Genomic DNA, 19,321 nt, shown 5'->3' on the forward strand with positions numbered 1-19,321 from the left:
CCATGTGAGGAGCTGCTTACGGCTCTTGCGGGTGATGGCTACTTTCCCTTCATGACCCTTACTGATTCACAGGGCTGACTACAATTGTTGGCTTTATGTCATTTGCACTGCTATACGTCACAATTACTGAGATATCGAGCATCAATCATACACTGTGACGTTGTTCATGACTGCATGGTTCTAATTGCATTGGAGCAGCCTAGTGAGCATCATACATGCTCCATTTTGGTCACAACCTCTACTAACTCTCATGTGTCCGTGTTGAAGGATCTGATCTAGCCTCATTGCAAGATCTGTGATCAGTAATAGGACACAGTGGCAGTGGTTACACTACACAGGTGTGAGTGGTACAGTCTTTGTGCCAAGGTAATCTGGGAATCTGTAATAAAAAATATGGATTCTTTATGCTTGGTTTGCTTTGTTTCATATCTCCCTCCCTGCAGTTCCCATTTATTTATTTTATTTATTTGAAAGTTTTATAGAGCGCGAACCAGATCCTTACGGATATCAGAGCGCTTTACAAGCAATGAAATTTATACAAAAACAGTACACAATAACAGTATATATCAAGCAGTAGGAGATATAAAACCTAATACAGCAGTACACAGTAAAGAAATACAGATATGTGTGGATATAGTGTGCATAAATAAAACAGACCAGGGAGGTAGATCACAAGCTGAATCCTAAGTTGAGTTAAATCTTGTCTTTGATACAGTCAAAGGTGCGGGTCGAGAGAGCCAACGTTACATGTAGATTGTCGGTTTGCATCTATGTAGGTCGTGAATGTCAGAGAGGCTCATGTGAATTTTTCCATGAGAATAGCCTTTCTTCCTTTTTGAACAGTGCAGTAGATGTGGAAAGTCTGGTTTCAGGGGGTAGTGCGTTCCAAATCCTAGGAGCCATCCCTGAGAAGGAGCGTTTGTAAGTTTTCGCCTTCATAAATCTGTGTGGTTTCAGTAATAGGCTTTCAGCACTTCTTGTGGATCTCTTGCCTCCTGAGATAGACAGTTTCCGAGAGAGATAGCTGGGTGCTTTATGGTGAATGGCTTTGTGGGTCAAGCATGCTATTTTTAGGTGAATTCTGGCTTCCCATGGTAGCCAGTTCAATGCTTTCTAGGTCAGGGAAATGTGGGACTTTTTTTTGAGCCCGTGATGAGCCTGGCTGCAGCGTTGATGGTGTCTTTTAGAGGTGCTGTTGTAGCTTTGGGGAGACCGCAAAGAGACACACTTCCGCATTTGATCCTGGGGATAACTGGAACTTGAACTGCCGTTTTGAAGTCGTTTTTTGGTAGGAAGGGTTTGAGTTTCCTTAGAATATTAAGAAATGTGTCCCGGACTTAGATGAGGTGAAAGTGATCAAATCCACTCAGATAGGTTAATTTGATTTTAAATAGTATAAGCATATAAGCATATAAAGCCTATATCGCCAATATTCGCCTTACGTTCCAACAAATAGTTGATAGTTCTTAGAATGCGTCTTTGAATCCTCTTTTAAAGGTTCAAAATTTTAAGCAGATGTTTTTAGACGATATTTAAAATAAGACGTATTTTCCCATTTCTTCTTTTACACAGGGCTAGGCAAATTGTCTTTATTGACAGCCAATGGCAGGCTAGTTGTTGATTGCTGCTACCTCTGTTTATTTGCCCTGCACAACACACCGCTCTGGTTTCTCCAGCCCCAGCTAGCCTCGAGCCCAGAAAGAGCAAGACTCGAGGCCTGGTGTCGGTTCATCGCTCGCAGTATTTGTTCCTACTCCGAACCCTGTTTGTACTTCAGCCCCTTTTTCAGCAGCCATCTGTTTACCCCATCCATCAACTCCGTGTTAAAATCTTCTCAGAAACTTTTAGTTCGATGTCAGCCATTAGATAAGTTGAGAAGGTGGTCGGGTAAGATCCTTGTAGCGGATACCCTCTCCCCCGACACACCCCAACACATCGATATCTACCAACCCTCAGCTCAATCCTCACTTCCCACCCAACCCCCTATGCCTCATCCACCTACACACTCAATCACACTCCAGCTGCACCACACAGACCGAATACTGACACACACATCGGCTCTCCTCCACACCGACCCCAAACGCACCCCTTCTTCTATCCTCTGTCCGCTCCCTACTACACCCACTACTGCTATTTACCAACAACAACCATCCATATCACCTATTGTACCCACTCTAATTGCCCCTCACCCATCCATGCAACATCACCCACTAGTCTTCTTGGACCTACCTCACACACAATGGAAAGTATCAACATCAATAGGATTATGTCTGAACTCCTACAAATCAAAGAAGAACTCGACACTGTCAAAAAGATGATGATTCATTCCAAGATGGCCACCGCCTTGGGAAGAACCTCCTAGACCACAGTGTAGTCCTATGTTTTTATCCATTGACTGTGGATCTCCTGGTGTAGTCTCATTTCAAATTCCATGCATCCTTTGATATGTTTTCAGTCTGGGATGCTTTTAGTCCTTTCTCAATTGTGTATCTTTAAGATTCAGTTCCACCGGGCTTGCTATGAGTGACCAATAAAAGGGGGAGGGTCATTCTCTCTTGTTGTTGTAGAGGACAGCCATTTTAGCCATCAGTGCCCAAATTACGATGCCAGCCATGCTAGTATAAACAGCAATACTCAGCAGAAGAGTAAAAAACATGTAGAGGTGCAGTGATCATCATGTTACCACAGTGGATGTTGTTTTAGACGATAAGATCTGGCTGCCCACCAGATCAGGGCCAACCGATACTTCTCTGAATTGTGTGGTCAGATGTTGTATTGCGTGTCAGGTCTTAAGTCCCAGATTGAAATAATTGGGGGCAGGAGATCGGAAAACTCCATGTTTTAGGCGTTATTATGTGCTGAGCTGTGGGGGCGGGGCTAGTAGAAACATTTACGCTGGAGCCCGCAGTGTTTATCACAAAATTATCTGACTACTGTGTCTCTGTAGCGGAGCAATGATGTACGCGCTGTCGCTACAGAGCAGCCTGCACTTAGCTCGCTCGCTTGCAGTTACCTGGAGGGGGTCTGTCTCCTTAGGTGTCTCGGCGATCAGGTGCGAGTGGCGAAAGATGCCCGGGGGAGCCGCTGCAGTGGTGTGGTGCTGTCCACCTTCTCGGATGAATTGTAGTGCAGAAATGAAGGGCATATGATGCCTGGTGGAGCCGCTGCAGTGATGTGAGTGATGTGAGGCGAGCCGCCTCGTCAGGCGACTCGGAGCTCTCGCAGCCCGGGGGACCCGCTGCATTGTTGTGAGGCGAGCTGCCTCCTCGGGTGACTCGGAGCGAAGGAACGAGGAGTTTTTGCTGCCCGTTGGAGAGCTCTCACTGCACGGTGGAGCCATTGCAGTGGTGTGGAGCCGGAAAACTTGCCATACACCATCAGACCCTGCGCGATCTGAGGACAGAATGGGCTAAGCCTGACCCCGACTAGCCTCGTCCACAGGCTCGTCCAGGGATAGACGTGTCCTACCTCTGCCGCAGCGTAGGTCGTTCTCGTAGTTCAGCTGCAGCCCCGATTCGAGTCTGCCTCCAGTCGTAACAAAAGGTCAGCCCACTCCTGTGGGCACCAAAATCTACTACCAACTAGCTGGGGTGACGAAGGTTGGCAATGAGGAGTTCACCCAATTCGACGCCATTCACACAGCATTGGTGAAGGCGACTCGTCCCGCGACCATTAACCAGGTGAGCGATGATATATCAGCCCAATCTTTCCAATGTTGTGAAGTTGAATCCGATTACTCTTAGAGGATCTGTTCTGTTCCGTTCCAAGACCGGCACTAACAGGGATATTCCACTTCAGGGATCCCAAGTGATTTGGAGCTCCTTCGGGGGGCTCCTACCAGTCGGCCATCCTCACCTTCCCTCGCATGATCGCCCTAATGTGTCTGTCATTAGTAGTCAGAGCAAGGGGATATTGGGAGATGGAACCCTTCCAGCATTACACCACTCTGATGGTCACAGGTACGGACAGTCCCTGGCAGTTGTGCGGAGAGTGTATCACCAGCATTACAGGTAACATCAGTGCATGAGTGTTATTGTTGTCAGAGCAATGCCACTGGGCATGTAAATTGGCTCATGCAGCATGGCCTTGCAACTAACTTCATCCTATTGTGTAGGAACTGTGTTTAGACTGTACATTGTGCCTCATTGCTGTCACCGCTGTTATCTTTACAGTCTGCATGCGTTCAATATGGCATTGTTTACAATGATTCTTCATATGTGGTCATGTGTACAGTGACAACAAGCATGCTGTTCGTAATGGCTAATGGACCATATTGTGCATGATGTACATGGTTGTGTATGTGTTCTGTTGCTTGCTACACACAACGTGCGGACTCCAGCTGCTGTCGCAGTGTGTCCTGTGCCCCGCTTGGCATTATGGTGACTCGTCCTGTGGCCGTGATGTTTGGTGACTGTTCACACATTTTCAGGCAGTGACCCATGGGTAACCAGCCACTCCAGGCTCACATGCACATCTCACTTATTGCCTTGCAAGAATCCTTGTGTTGTGGGCCTGGTTAGCATGTTCTATTGCCCCATCTGCCGTCATGTGTGCACTCCTACCGGCTGCAGCATCCCCAGCCACAACGCTGCACCGCGTGGCCCAATCCAGCCACACACACACCTATGAGATACTCCTCCATCCATCCATCCATCCATTATTGAAGCATGCCACAGCTTGTCTGTGCCACTGTTGCACAACTGCCATGACAAAGGCAGGTCCGTTAGCATCTGCAACATGCACACTGCATGACACTCAGCTCATTTGATGACACATGTGACAGCATCAGTAGAAAGTCGTTTAGCTAGCAAGTCCCTCCCCTTTTTAATAGTGGTGGCCGATTGTCTTTGCCTGTCATAGGGTTTCCAGGTGCACACACACTCTAGTTTCACCTTAATTGATATGAGGGGACATAGTGGTTGTTTATTTGTGCACAATATTTATATTAGTTAGGGTATCACTATTTGTATTTTCCTTTTCGTTCTTTACTCACACGAAGAGAGAGTGGCCGATGATGAGAGGTGGCTAAACTGCAAATTGTCTGTCAGGAACCCCCTTGGGTGTTGCTACCGTGAGGCACTCTCTCTTTGCTCAGTTCATTTTCAATTTGTAGAGTGGGATCAGACCTTGGTGGAAATTTCATGTAAACGTGAAACACACCATGACCCTATGTAACTCTGACATTCGTCGTAAGGAGTTTGGTGTGAGGTAGTTTAGGCCTTTTTGTTGTTGAACAGTGTCTGAATGTGGGGTGGCATTTTCCCTTTGTTCCCCCTTGTGCTCCTTTTGAAGGAATGACACATGTGACACAACAGACTCATGCCCCAGCCAACCTCCACACAGTGAACACCAGACAATCATCCACCTGTTCACACGCTACCACAAACACACCCATGACCTGCCTCTCAGGCTGTGTGTGCAACTCATACTGACAACACGATGCAGACACACTTAACAGTGCGTGTACGTACAACCAGGTCATGTGCCTAGTACTGCACACACACACTACTTCCAGCAGCACCGCATTGTAGTCTATTACCTCGTTGACACAACTGCACCACACATCGCCTCAAATGCTGTCACGTGGTAGTACGCAACCTCAGAACACCACTTCTGATTAGCCATCACAAACGGATTGTCAAAATCCCACAGGGATCCCACATCCAATCCAGGATTATGATTGGTCAGACTTTACGGGGTACACCCTCAGAGTCACATCCAACACCATGGACACACTCTGCATTGTCAAACATCTGCACAGCCAGTTTCACACCAGCATCCTGACCAGCCTCATTGTAACTATCATCTACAGCTCTCCTATCCTACACACAAAATTTGGCAAAGCCATTTATCAATCAATCGATTCATTGGTCAAACGCACTACCTACCCGTGACAGTCTCAATGCGCTGGGGGTCTGCTACTGATCACAACACCCTGGGCTTGAGAAGTATTGTGAAGGGCAGCAGGTCATGGGTCTGTTGTTGACTTGTAGAGAGGGTGTTCCAGGTCGAGGTAGGAGAATGATGGGCCCGATTCACAGAACTAACTTAAGACAAAATCCTGAACTTACTACCATTTTGGTATTCACAGAAGGCACTTTCTCATTTTGATATTCACAGAAGGCACTTACTCATTTCGGTATTCACATAAGCTAGGAGTCCTAACTTTATGACTCCTAAATGCCTTCTGTGAATACCGAAAGTCTTAGAGTTAGGATTTTTCTCAGTTTAGTAGTAGTAAAGTTAGGACTTCTAACTTTAGGCCTCCTAAATGCCTTCTTTCAATACCAAAAGTCTTAAAATTAGGATTTTTCTCAATTTAGTAGTAGTAAATTTAGGACTCCTAACTTTAGGACTCCTAAATGCCTTCTCTGTGAATACCGAAAGTCTTAAAATTAGGATTGTTCTCAGTTTAGTAGTAGTAAAGTTGAGAAAAATCCTAATTTTAAGACTTTCGGTATTCACAGAGGGCATTTAGGTGTCCGAAAGTTAGGAGTCCTAACTTTACTACTACTAAATTGAGAAAAATCCTAATTTTAAGACTTTTGGTATTCACAGAAGGCATTTAGGAGTCCTATTCGCCCAATTTTGAATACCAAAATGAGTAAGTGCCTTCTGTGAATACCAAAATGGTAGTAAGTTCAGGATTTTGTCTTAAGTTAGTTCTGTGATTCGGGCCCGATCTGTCACTGTCCGTGTTTTTCCCGATGTGAGTGACAATGGCGAGAGCATGGTTGTTAGAGCAGAGGCTGCGGGTGGGTGTGTAGAAGCTGAGTCTGCGGTTGTGGTATGGTGGTCCTGCGTGGTGTAGGGCTTTTTGTGCGTGGATTTGGATTTTGAAGCTGATGCTGTTGTTGACAGGGAGCCACTGCAGGCCTCTTGGGTGTCGTGTGATGTGGCCGGGTTGTGGCAAACAAGGATCAGACGTGCCAAGGTGTTCTAGATGCGTTGCAGCAGGCTCAAGAGTTTGGTTGATGTAGCTGCGTAGATGGCATTCCTTTACTCAAGTCAGCTGGTGGAGAGGGGCAGGGTGACTGTTTTTTGTGTATTTGAGGTGATCCTTTGTAAGATCCTGCGGGCATTCAGAGGGTGTTGAAGCAGAAAGCAGAGATGGCATTGTCCTGCTTGTTCATGGTGAGTGAGGAGTCCAGCATGCCCCCCCAAGTTGTGTGTGTGTTTGGTGGGTTATGTTGCTGTTCATAGCGATGTTGGCCACCAGGAGTCATCACAGGCTGAGCTGGTGGGGTCGAGACTGTGTACCTCCGATTTGTGAGGATTCTGCATCAGCCTACTGTCCTTACTCCATTGTGCAACAGCCTTAATTCCTCTGTGGAGGTTGATTTGGCCAGTGTGTGGGTCTTTGGTGAGTGATATGATCAGCTGGGTGTAATTGGCCTAGGAGATGATATTGAGGCTCTGTTGTTGTGCCACATGGGTGAGTTGTGCCATGTGGATATTTCAGCCCGTTGGGCTGTGGAATGATCCCTGTGGGATGCTGTTGATGGTGTCAGTGGTGTTGGAACAGTACTGTGGGAGGCAGATGCTCTGGGTTCTGCCAGTGGAAAAGGATGTGGTCCAGACCAGGGCACTCTCTTTGATTCCTGCATCATGGATGCGTACTGTTAGGGTGCCGTGGGAGACCGTGTGGAAGTCTGCTGATAGGTCCAGATGGATGTGTGCGTCTGTTTCTCCTTTGTCCATGAGGATGCTGATGTAGTTGGTGGCGGCAATGAGGGCGGTGTCCATGCTCTGGTTGATGTAGGATCTAGACTGTGTTGGTTCTATGATGTTGTTGTCTTTGACGTAGCGGGTCAGCTGTCTGTTGATAATCTTCTACTTGACTTGTTCTGGGAAGGGGAGCAGGGAGATGGGCAGTAAGTTCCAGAGGTATTTGTGGTCCACCTTAGGTTTATTCAGTAAGGCGGTGATCACAACATTCTCCAGGCTCACAGTGAAGGTTGTTGTCTCCAAAGAGGTGTAGGATATTTTTACGGAGAAGGGTTGAGATGGCTTATCTGGCTTGTTTAGAAATGTGGATATGCCATGGGTCAGATGGGGATACAGAGTGAATGTAGTCCTTGCTTACGATGGTGTCATCATTGCTGACGTTGTAGCAGGCAATCAGGTGAATTTAGTGGGTGTTGGTCGTAGGGGGGTGGTCTCGGTTGTGCATGTGGGGCTAGTGGAGTAGAAGCTGTTGTGTATGTCGATGATCTTACCGTGAGCCAAGTAGGCCAGTGAGTCACACAGATCTTGTGATGGTGGAATGTCGTTGGCCATGTATTTGGCTTTTGAGAGTTCAATAGCAATGTTGCTGTGCTATTTGCTGTAGTATGCGTTGCTGTCTAGCCAGTCCTTGATGGCTGTCCTGTTGTCGGTCCTGATGAGTCAGTGGTGTCTGCGGATGGCACTCTTGTGTGCGTTGTAGCTTTCTGGTGATTGTTTGCAGTGTGTGCTCATCTACAGCTTCGGACAGGTGCACTTGGAGGTCCTGGGGTCTTTAGTGAACCATGCAGCAATGTTGTTGTTGTGTTAGGTGGTGGAGGACTTGAGTGGGGCGAAGGTGTCTGCGCAGTCGTTGATCCACTGTTTGAGGCAGATGGCAGAGGTGTGGGGGTAGGTGGGGTAGGCTGGTGGTCCCAGGGCAAGGGTGGCTGTCAGTTAGTCCTCGGTGAGCTTGCACCAGTAGCGGTGTGGTATGGTCTGTGTGCGGGGGGGTGTGGTGGGTTTCCTGCAGGTGAAGTGGATGTTTCTGTGGTCTGTCCAGTGGTGTTAGGTGTTGTTGTTGGATGAGACGTGTGGATTTTCTGAGGAGATAGGGTCCTGTGTGTGTCTAGCGGTGTGGGTGTGGGTTGTCTCGAGTTGTTGTAATCCAAGGTTGGCAAGGTTGTCCATCAGGGCGGTGGAGTCTGCGTCATTGTTGTTATGACGGTGGAAGTAAATTTCGCCAAGGAGGATGTAATCCGTGTAGGCGAGGGCGTGCATGCTGATGAGGTGAGCGATGGAGTTGATGAATAGTGGTGGGACTCCAGGTGGTCTGTAGATGAGTGTTTGTTAGACAGGCCACATGAAGGGCTCGCTCCCTCCCCGCATGACAGAGCCCGGACATCAGCTCTCCAGGTGCTACCCACAGAAGCAACCCACACTCCGTCCCCTACGGGACTCCTACTCCCGGACATCTCTGTATCACGGGCCCGGGCCACCGTCAGCACCATTGCCCAGCCCGGCCGCCATCTTGGACACTGCACCACGAGGCCGCATGGCCTCAGCTCGACCCCAACCCCGGGCCTGGCCAGGCCCCGACATCCCGGCACCACCATCCACCCAGGAGGTGATCGGACCACTTGGCAGGTCAATGGGAGAAAGAAGTGTCGATGGCTCTCCCCCGCCAGGTGCCGATCGCCCCCAGCCTCCCCGGGCGCTGGGTCCACCCCCCTGCTGGGTGTCTGGACTCCCTCATCCTGGACCTCCCGACCTCCAAGTGCGAGGGTCCGGACATCAAAGGCCGCCAGACCTATAACTGGGGCAGCTCCAGAGCAGGAAGGCAGTTGTATCCTGGAGTCGAGAGACACCGAGAAGAACTCATCCTTGACGGACTGCTGGCGCTGCCGCAGCCCTGCCTTGTGAACTGTCGTCCTGCCGCTGGCGCTGCCGCGGCCCTCTGCAACCTTCATCCTCGTCGGGACCTGCTGGCGCTGCCGCGGCCCGTTGTAACTACCATCTTCGTCGGGACCTGCTGGCGCTGCCGCGGACCGTTGCCACCTTCGATCAACCCGGGACCTGCTGGCGCTGCCGCGGCCCGTCCTTCAAGAACGCCGAGCTCGAGGATTGTGAGCTACCCATCATCTCATCGCAACTACCAGATTGGTAATAAGACTGTCCCGCTACCCCCTTTCCCATCCAAGAGACTAGAATCGAGGGGACCCCTGAGTCCAGACCTCCTTGTACCATTCTACCGTACCTCAAGATTGCTTATAAAGAACGTTAAATCTTATCTTTGTGTGGTGTCTATCTGTGGGGGGGAAGTTACTTGTCTGTATGATCGCTGGAGACGGCTCTCCCCGGAGACCTCTCCCCTTGTCCTCGGCCGACCCTCCAGGTCCCGTCTAACATTGGTGGCCAGCGGCGCGATCCGAACCAACGCGTAATCGTACAGAAAGCAACTCACCCCACAACTAAACCACAATGCCGGCCCAAGAGAGCGGGTCTACGGAGAAATTCCAAATGGACAAACTGGAGGAGTACAACCATTGAGAATTAAAACAATTTTGTATGGAACTGGGCATTGCTACCACCGGTCTGAGCACAAAAGATGACTTTAAACACGCCCTAGAATCATGGGCAGAGGCAAACCCCGCTGGTCCCCGGGACCATCGCATCGAAGCACCGGAAACTAACCCCGCTCCTTCCGAAGAAAGGAGAACGGGCCTCTCCCGGGAAGAGATCCAAGAGCGAGAGAAAAACAGACTGCATGAATTAGAGTTGGCACGGCTCAAAATGGATGGAGAACTAAAACTAGCGGAACAAAAATTGAACCTAGAACACTTACGGCTCCGAGAAGAGCGGGAGGAAAAACAAAGACAAAGAGAGCTTGAAGAAAAAAGACTGGCATATGAACACGAGCGCAAACTAGCAGAAATAGAACTACGTAAGCAAGGCAAGGACCTGGGGGTGCCCGAGCAACCACGCACCCCAGGAACTTCAGAACCAAAGGTCCACATTCCCAAAGATGTCGTCCGAGAGTACTACCGAAACAACGACATACAGCAGTGGTTCAAGGCCTATGAGATCGCCATGTCCTCTCACCGGATCGATCGAAATGACTGGGGAGCCGGTCTATGGGGGAGGTTCGTCAATGAAGGCCGTGATACCCTGTTACAGCTCCCGGATCATCAAATGACGTCCTATGATCACATGAAGGCCGCCCTCCTCACTCGATATGGGCTGACACCCGAAATGTACCGCCAGAGGTTCCGTGACTGCACCCGAATCCCGGGTACAACTTGGGTGGAATATGTGAACTATTTCAGCCGAGCCCTTGAGGGATGGATCAAGGGGAGCAACGTAACGACCTACGAGCAGCTTTTTAACCTTGTTGTGTGGGAGCACCTCTCTAACAACTGCTTTGTCGAGCTCAGGCAGCACCTCCTCAACAGTAAATTGACTGATCCACGGCAGCTCGCCGCCGAGGCTGACCGATGGGAAAGCACCCGAGTGGGCCGGGGTGGCCCGAACGAGCAGCACAGGAACAACCAAGGCCATCACCGTCCCCGAGGAGGAGGAGGAGGCCAGGGCCGGGGGAAAGACACCATCCCGGCCGCTCCCGCTACCAGCACCCCGCCCTCGGCCAGCCGTGGCAACCCCCCGAGGCGCCCGGGGTTCAGAGCCAATGTCACGTGCCATCGGTGCCAGCGAGTCGGTCACTACGCCAATGACCCGAACTGCCCACAGAACCAGACTCCGAGGCCCCGCCAGGTAGCTGCCGCCGCCCTAGGAGAAGAGCAAGTCTCCGAAGAGCAGGAAGAATACGAACAAGAGCAACAAGAGTGGGAACCGGCCGCCATGGTCCAGGCGTGCCTGGGGGGAAGAGACATGGTCCCGCGGGCTCCCCTACCCGCCAACACCAGAAAGTACAGTCAGTGGGTGAACATAAATGGACGCAAGGCCGAAGCCCTACGTGACACGGGGGCCAGTGTGACGGCCGCCCGCTGTCACATGGTGACCCCCGAACAAATAATACCGAATGTTCTTTGCCCCGTCCGTTCAGCCGACAATTCGGAGAGCATGTGTCGGATGGCCTGCGTCCCCTTCGAGTGGGGAGGAGTATCCGGCATGCTGAAGCGGTGACGGTCCGCGATGATGCCCCCGTGGACTGTCTCCTGGGGAACGATCTCGAGAGTTCCCCGTGGGCCGCCGTAGAAAGAAGAGAGCACCTGGGGAAGTTGGGCCTCCCGGACTGGGCGTGCGTAACCACCCGGTCCATGGCGGCCCGCGCCATCCCCCGACCAGAAGAACCCGAATGGCCAGCACCTCCTCCCCCGATCGCTCCAGTGGGGGACGCCGACACCGCCGACCCCCCGGAACAAACCCAAGAAGAACTCGCTCAGCCCCAGGATCTCCCAGACCTGGCTCAGTGGCGTCAAGAAGGGGGACCCACCCAGGAACAATTCCGTCAAGAGCAAAAGACATGTCCCTCCCTCGAGGGACTACGACAACAAGCCCTCGCCCAGAGCGCGGGAGATACCACCGGGGCCCACTGGATCTATTGGGACAATGATCTATTGTATAGCAAACAAAAAATCGCCGAGTTGGGGGCCAGTCGAGTGTTGGTGGTGCCCCTCCGTTTTAGAGACTTCCTGTTGAACTTGGCCCACGACGTCCCCCTGGCCGGACACTTGGGTCAGGACAAAACCTACAACCGCCTGGTGACCCACTTTTACTGGCCCAAAATGAGAAATGACGTACTCAACCACTGCCGGTCCTGTCCCACTTGTCAGGCCAGCGGGAAGAGCGGCCGCAAACTCAAGGCGCCCCTGCAGCCCTTTCCGGTGGTTACCACCCCGTTCAAAAAGGTGGGAATAGACATTGTGTGGGCCCCTGGACCCCCGAACAGCACAAGGGCATCGATTCATCCTGGTACTGGTGGACCATGCCACCCGCTATCCCGAGGCCATCCCCCTTCGAACTGTGACAGCACCGGTGGTCGGCCGAGCCTTAATGGGGATCTTCTCCCGGGTGGGCGACAGAGGCACGAACTTCATTTCAAAATACATGAAATCCCTCTGGCAGCAGTGCGGGGTCACCTACCGATTCACAACCCCCTATCACCCGCAAGGAAACGGACTGGTTGAGCGGTTCAACCATACACTCAAGGGAATGATTATGGGGTTGGAAGAGCCCCTCCGCCGCCAGTGGGATGTGCTCCTCCCGTGCACCCTCTTCGCCTACCGAGAAGTCCCTCAGAAGTCCCTCGGCTTCAGCCCCTTCGAACTCTTGTACGGACACCCTGTTCGAGGGCCCCTCAGCCTAGTCAAGGAAGGTTGGGAGATGGCCCCCCTGAAAACCCCTCCAGACGTCTACAAGTACCTCCTGACCCTCCACAATCAGACCAGGCGGTTCCGAGAAATCGCCAAAGCCAATCTTGAAGCCAGTCAGGAGGACATGAAGAAATGGTACGATCAGAACGCCTCCTCCATAGAGTTCGTACCTGGCCAGTAAGTATGGGTGATGTCCCCCACCGAACCTTGTGCCCTGCAAGATAAGTGGACGGGGCCCTTCAAGGTGATCGAGCGCAAGAGCCCCGTCACCTATCTCATCGACATGGAATCTTCCCGGAACCCCCTCCGGGTCCTCCACGCCAACAGACTCAAACCCCACTTTGTGTGCTCGGAGCTCAGCCTACTGATGGCTACAGACAGTGGAGCGGAAGAAGACTCCGAGCCCCTCCCTGACTTACTGAGGACCCGTGAAAAAGATGGTTCGGTAGACGGGGTCCGACTGTCAGATGCCCTGACCTCAGAGCAGCGCCAAGACTGTCGGGCTCTCCTGCTGCAGTTCGCAGCCCTATTTTCCCTCACCCCAGGGGTCACCCCCTGGTGCTTGCACGACGTGGACACTGGGGACAGTCCCCCCATCAGACATCGGGCGTACCGCGTGCCAGATCGGGTACGTGCCTGCATCCAAGAAGAAGTATTCAAGATGCTCACACTCGGAGTCATCGAACCCTCGGACAGCCCCTGGGCCAGCCCAGTCGTACTGGTCCCCAAAGCTGCTGCCCCCGGCACCACCCCTGAGCTCCAATTCTGCGTTGACTATCGGGGCCTGAACGCTGTCACCCAGACCGACGCTCACCCCATTCCCCGAGCCGATGAACTGATCGACCGCATGGGGGCTGCCCGCTACCTCAGCATCTTCGATCTGACAGCGGGCTACTGGCAGATCGGCCTCACCTCCAGGGCGCAAGAACGGTCCGCTTTCTCCACCCCGGATGGCCACTACCATTTCAAAGTGATGCCATTCGGCATGAAAAACGCTCCAGCAACCTTTCAACGCCTGGTGAACCAGGTATTGGCGGGCCTCGAAGAGTTCAGCGCCGCCTACCTGGACGATATCGCGGTTTACAGCCGCCACTGGTCAGACCACCTCCGCCACCTCCGTGAGGTCCTGCAGGCCCTCCAACAGGCCAGTCTCACAATCAAGGCCAGCAAATGCCAGATTGGCCAGGGGTCCGTGACCTACCTCGGACACCAAGTGGGGAGCGGTCTGGTGGCCCCCCTCCAACTCAAGATCGCTGCCATCCAGTCCTGGCAACCACCCGTAACGCAAACCGAGGTCCGGGCCTTCTTGGGGCTCACCGGATACTACCGGCGGTTTGTGAAGGACTATGGCAGTATTGTGGGGCCCCTCACGGCACTTACATCTAATAACCAGCCAAAAAGAGTCGACTGGACTCCCGATTGTCAAGCGGCCTTCGAGAAGCTGAAGGTCGCCATGTGCACCGCCCCGGTACTCCAGGCTCCCGACTACAGCCGGGAGTTCATCGTCCAGACTGATGCCTCCGACCATGGCATTGGGGCCGTCCTCTCCCAACTGAACCCCGAGGGAGTCGACCAACCAGTGGCCTTCATCAACCGACGTCTGTTGGCCCGAGAACAGCGCTGGAGCACCATCGAGAGGGAGGCCTTCGCAGTGGTATGGGCCCTCAAGAAGCTCCGGCCCTACCTCTTCGGTACCCACTTTCGGGTGCAAACAGATCATCGGCCCCTGCAATGGCTAATGCAGATGCGGGGGGAGAATCCCAAACTCTTGCGATGGTCCATATCCCTGCAAGGGATGGACTTCACTGTGGAACACCGCCCTGGCCAGGATCACGCCAACACGGATGGCCTGTCACGATTTTTCCGCCTCGACGAGGAGAGTCCCCAAGAAGATGGGTGACTCTCCCCGCCTTCAGCTGGGGGGGACGCATGTTAGACAGGCCACATGAAGGGCTCGCTCCCTCCCCGCATGACAGAGCCCGGACATCAGCTCTCCAGGTGCTACCCACAGAAGCAACCCACACTCCGTCCCCTATGGGACTCCTACTCCCGGACATCTCTGTATCACGGGCCCGGGCCACCGTCAGCACCATTGCCCAGCCCGGCCGCCATCTTGGACACTGCACCACGAGGCCGCATGGCCTCAGCTCGACCCCAACCCCGGGCCTGGCCAGACCCCGAAATCCCGGCACCACCATCCACCCAGGAGGGGATCGGACCACTTGGCAGGTCAATGGGAGAAAGAAGTGTTGATGGCTCTCCCCCGCCAGGTGCCTATCGCCCCCAGCCTCCCCGGGCGCTGGCTCCACCCCCCTGCTGGGTGTCTGGACTCCCTCATCCCGGACCTCCCGACCTCCAAGTGCGAGGGTCCGGACATCAAAGGCCGCCAGACCTATAACTGGGGCAGCTCCAGAGCAGGAAGGCAGTTGTATCCTGGAGTCGAGAGACACCGAGAAGAACTCATCCTTGACGGACTGCTGGCGCTGCCGCAGCCCTGCCTTGTGAACTGTCGTCCTGCCGCTGGCGCTGCCGCGGCCCTCTGCAACCTTCATCCTCGTCGGGACCTGCTGGCGCTGCCGCGGCCCGTTGTAACTACCATCTTCGTCGGGATCTTATCTTTGTGTGGTGTCTATCTGTGGGGGGGAAGTTACTTGTCTGTACGATCGCTGAAGACGGCTCTCCCTGGAGACCTCTCCCCTTGTCCTCGGCCGACCCTCCAGGTCCCGTCTAACAGTGTTCCTCTGAGGGTGGTGTTGGTGTGGATCTGTAAATGCATGTGCTAGGCGGTGGTGAGGGTGTCATTGTTGTTGGTAGTGACTCTGGGAGTGTTAATGTGGATGATGGCAATTCCTCCTACCACTGTGTAGGTACAGTGTTTGAAGGAGTTGTTATTGCCTTCTGGTATGGCTATGGTGATGTCTGTTGGCAAGGTGGTGTTCAGCCTGGTTGCCGTCCACAACACCAGCCAGCCCAACAACAGCAACAACCTCTACACAGGAACAAGAACCTGACCTCCAGAGTACTTGTGGAAATCCAGGGTGCATGCACACACCTCATCCTCATCATCCCCTGCTACTGCCACATGACCATCCACCTGAGATACCTACAATGGTTCCACAGTCAAATGCAGGTTCACCTTCATACTCCTCAGCCACACTCAGTCGGTACCCCACAGACCCAGGCACAATAAGTGATATGGATGTATACCACCTAACACCCCATTGCCCACAGTCCGCCTTGGCACCCTTGGCCAGGCCATCAATCTTCAAATCCACAGTACAACAGCATGTGGCTGCTAGTTCTCATACCTCATTACACAGATCCTGGTGCCCCCTCCGTGGACACCTACATATTAGCCATGCTCTTGACACCTCACACACTCTTCTATGACTGTCAGTCATTGCAGTATTTCGAGCAAACACCATGTTCTGCAGTTAGTAACCATCACGGGTGAGTATTGCCATCCATGTATGTATATTTGGCTATCTTGTGACCTATGTGTGCCAACAGCCGGACTAAGATCCCAGTGTGTGGATGGCTAGAGCTTGCAGGAGACTGGGGCATTTGAATGCATTTGACCTCACAAATGTATTGGAATCTGGGTACATACAAATACATCAATGCATTTTGTGCTAGTTAGAATTATTTTCGACTCTTGTGCGTGTAACGTGAGTAGGTGCTGTACAACAAGGGGGGAATCCAAAGTTCACAACATGAGATGTGATGCCTTACAGTATGAGTCAACAGAGTCCAGGCCACAGTGCTTGGCATCATTGGGCACACTGCGACCAGTAAGTCTATGTGGGAAAGTCTGAAAGTCAATCGGGTGATGCTGTTGCCCACGAAGGCAAGATGCCAGACCAGGTTACCTGGTAGTTTAGTTGTGCATGGCCCTAATCACTATCAGGCTGAACTCCCTGGTGTCCTGCCGTTATACATCCATGATGTCTGGACCGTGGACGACCCACCTTCCTTGGGGGACCCTCACGTGCAGGCCTTGACGATACATGGGATTCTCCGTCTGACAATTCCTCCTCCTCCTCCCTCCCTGTGCCTTGTGTTGGTCTTTGCCTAGATGTGTCTGGCCTTGTGACTCAGGGAGGGCGCTGCATGTTGCCAGCGATCAGACAGAGTGATTGGTTAATTTCCCTATGCACCGTCAGGAGCTCATCCAGTCTTGCCTCCATCCGTCCATGGTGTTGTTATTGACTGGCATGTAGCTGGGCCTGCTGATCTGTCATTTTGTTGAGGGCCTCCACTATCAGGCTGAACTCCCTGGTGTCCTGCCGTTATACATCCATGATGTCTCTGAGTTCTGCCATACCGGGCCCTGCAGCTGGGTGGTCAGGTTCTCGCCTCCGCCTTGCGCCACTCCCACCACCCCTGCCCACACGAGCCGGGACTGCGTTTGTGGGCACATCATGTCGACGGGACCCATGAGTGCATGTCAGTGGAGGTGTTGTCTGCCACCTCATGGGTGACCGGCGAACCATGTCCCTCATTGTCAGACTGGCTCTGTTGTGGATCATGGGCAGGGCTCCGAGCTGTCTGCTGGGATGGGGCGGGAATGGGTGTGGTGGTTGGCACAGATGTATCTGTTCCACCTGCCGCAGGGGTTTGGGATCCAGAGGGGCCTGGTTGGTTGGGGTCATTCACAGTGTGTTGAGAGGGCTAGCAGACGGTGGGGTCAGTGCCGTGCTGAGCCTGGGACTGGGATCCATATCCCCCTGGTTGGGGGTAGTTTCCACACGTTCAACTGTGGGTGTGAGAGACAAACACTGTTAATGCACTACCATGCAACATCCATATTTAATATACATTGTCGTTAGCAATGTTCCCCCTGTTTGGATTGTTGAAATTGTTCACTTGTGTATGTGTATGTTGTGGGGTGAGATTGACATGTGCTCATGGGTGCTTGACATGTTGGGTACTGTTGACGATGACTGTCACAGTCATTGCTGGGGCTTGTATCGCCAGCACCACACAGATCCAGCTGTGCTCTGTGTGGCCCAATCTGCACAATGTATTGTCAATTATTATGCCTGGTTCAAGCATGCATAGGGGTTTAATGCAGCATGTTTATGATGGCGACTGAGTGGAATTTTGCTGATTTCATTCAGCAACTTTTGAGAGGTGTTGCTGTGCCGTGACAGCCATCCACTGCCAACCCCCCAGGACCAGAACACCCACTTCAGGCACAGGGCTTTAGGACGTGGCACTTCTGAAAGATGCATTACCTTGTCAATACCCAGGTCCATGGTGCTACTTGAATGCATCCACATTATCACAAAGCTGTGGCAACAGCATTGTGTGATAGTCACAATGAACTTATGATTCAGCACTGTGCTTTATTTGTTTGGATACGTCATCAGATCAGTATTTTTGAGGTTGTGTATCATGACGATTGTGACAGTGGTGCACTCCATTGTCTGTCCCCAGGGGCTCAGTTTCTGTAAGGGGTGTGTTTGACAGGCCATGCTAGTACTTTGAGTGTGATTGGCAAGTGGGCGTCCCTCGTGGTGTGTCTGTCCCCCCATGAAGCATGCTGCCATGATAGTCGTTGTGAGTTCCTGTGCAGGATATCTGACCTTGTCCTGGTGTTAGTGTTTGCACTGGTCACAGGAGGTCCTTGTGCTGCCTACACCAGGGCCCAGTGCCAGCTATCTTGTCAGTACTTTCACACTCCCTGTGCATTGAGCATGCTGCATGGGTGTGTACCTGGGCCATATGGGTTGAGTGCAGCCTCCTACCCTACACCATGCACACTCTTACCTTCCCCCTTGCAGCCTTCTGCCACTCCCCTTGCACACACACCCATATTGTTAGGCAACGCTGGGAGTCATGGCCACAACCCCCCACCCCCTTTACTGTTAGGCACTGCTGGGAGTCATGGCCACCCCCCCTACTGTTACGCACTGCTGGGAGTCATGGACACACACCCCACAACCCCCCCCACCTGTTAGGCACTTCTGGGAGTCATGGCCACACACACCCACAACCCCCCTACTGTTAGGCACTGCTGGGAGTCATGCCCTCACCCCCCCTACTGTTAGGCACTGCTGGGAGTCATGGCCACACACACCCACAACCCCCCTACTGTTAGGCACTGCTGGGAGTCATGGCCACACCCCCCACAACCCCCCCTACTGTTAGGCACTGCTGGGAGTCATTGCCACAACCCCCACAACCACCCCCCTACTGGTAGGCACTGCTAGGAGTAATGGCCACTCCACCCCCTACTGTTAGGAACTGCTGGGAGTCATGGCCACACCCCCCTACTGTCA

Source organism: Lissotriton vulgaris, chromosome 1_1 (genome assembly GCF_964263255.1).
Source record: "Lissotriton vulgaris chromosome 1_1, aLisVul1.2, whole genome shotgun sequence".
Lineage (NCBI taxonomy): Eukaryota > Metazoa > Chordata > Amphibia > Caudata > Salamandridae > Lissotriton > Lissotriton vulgaris.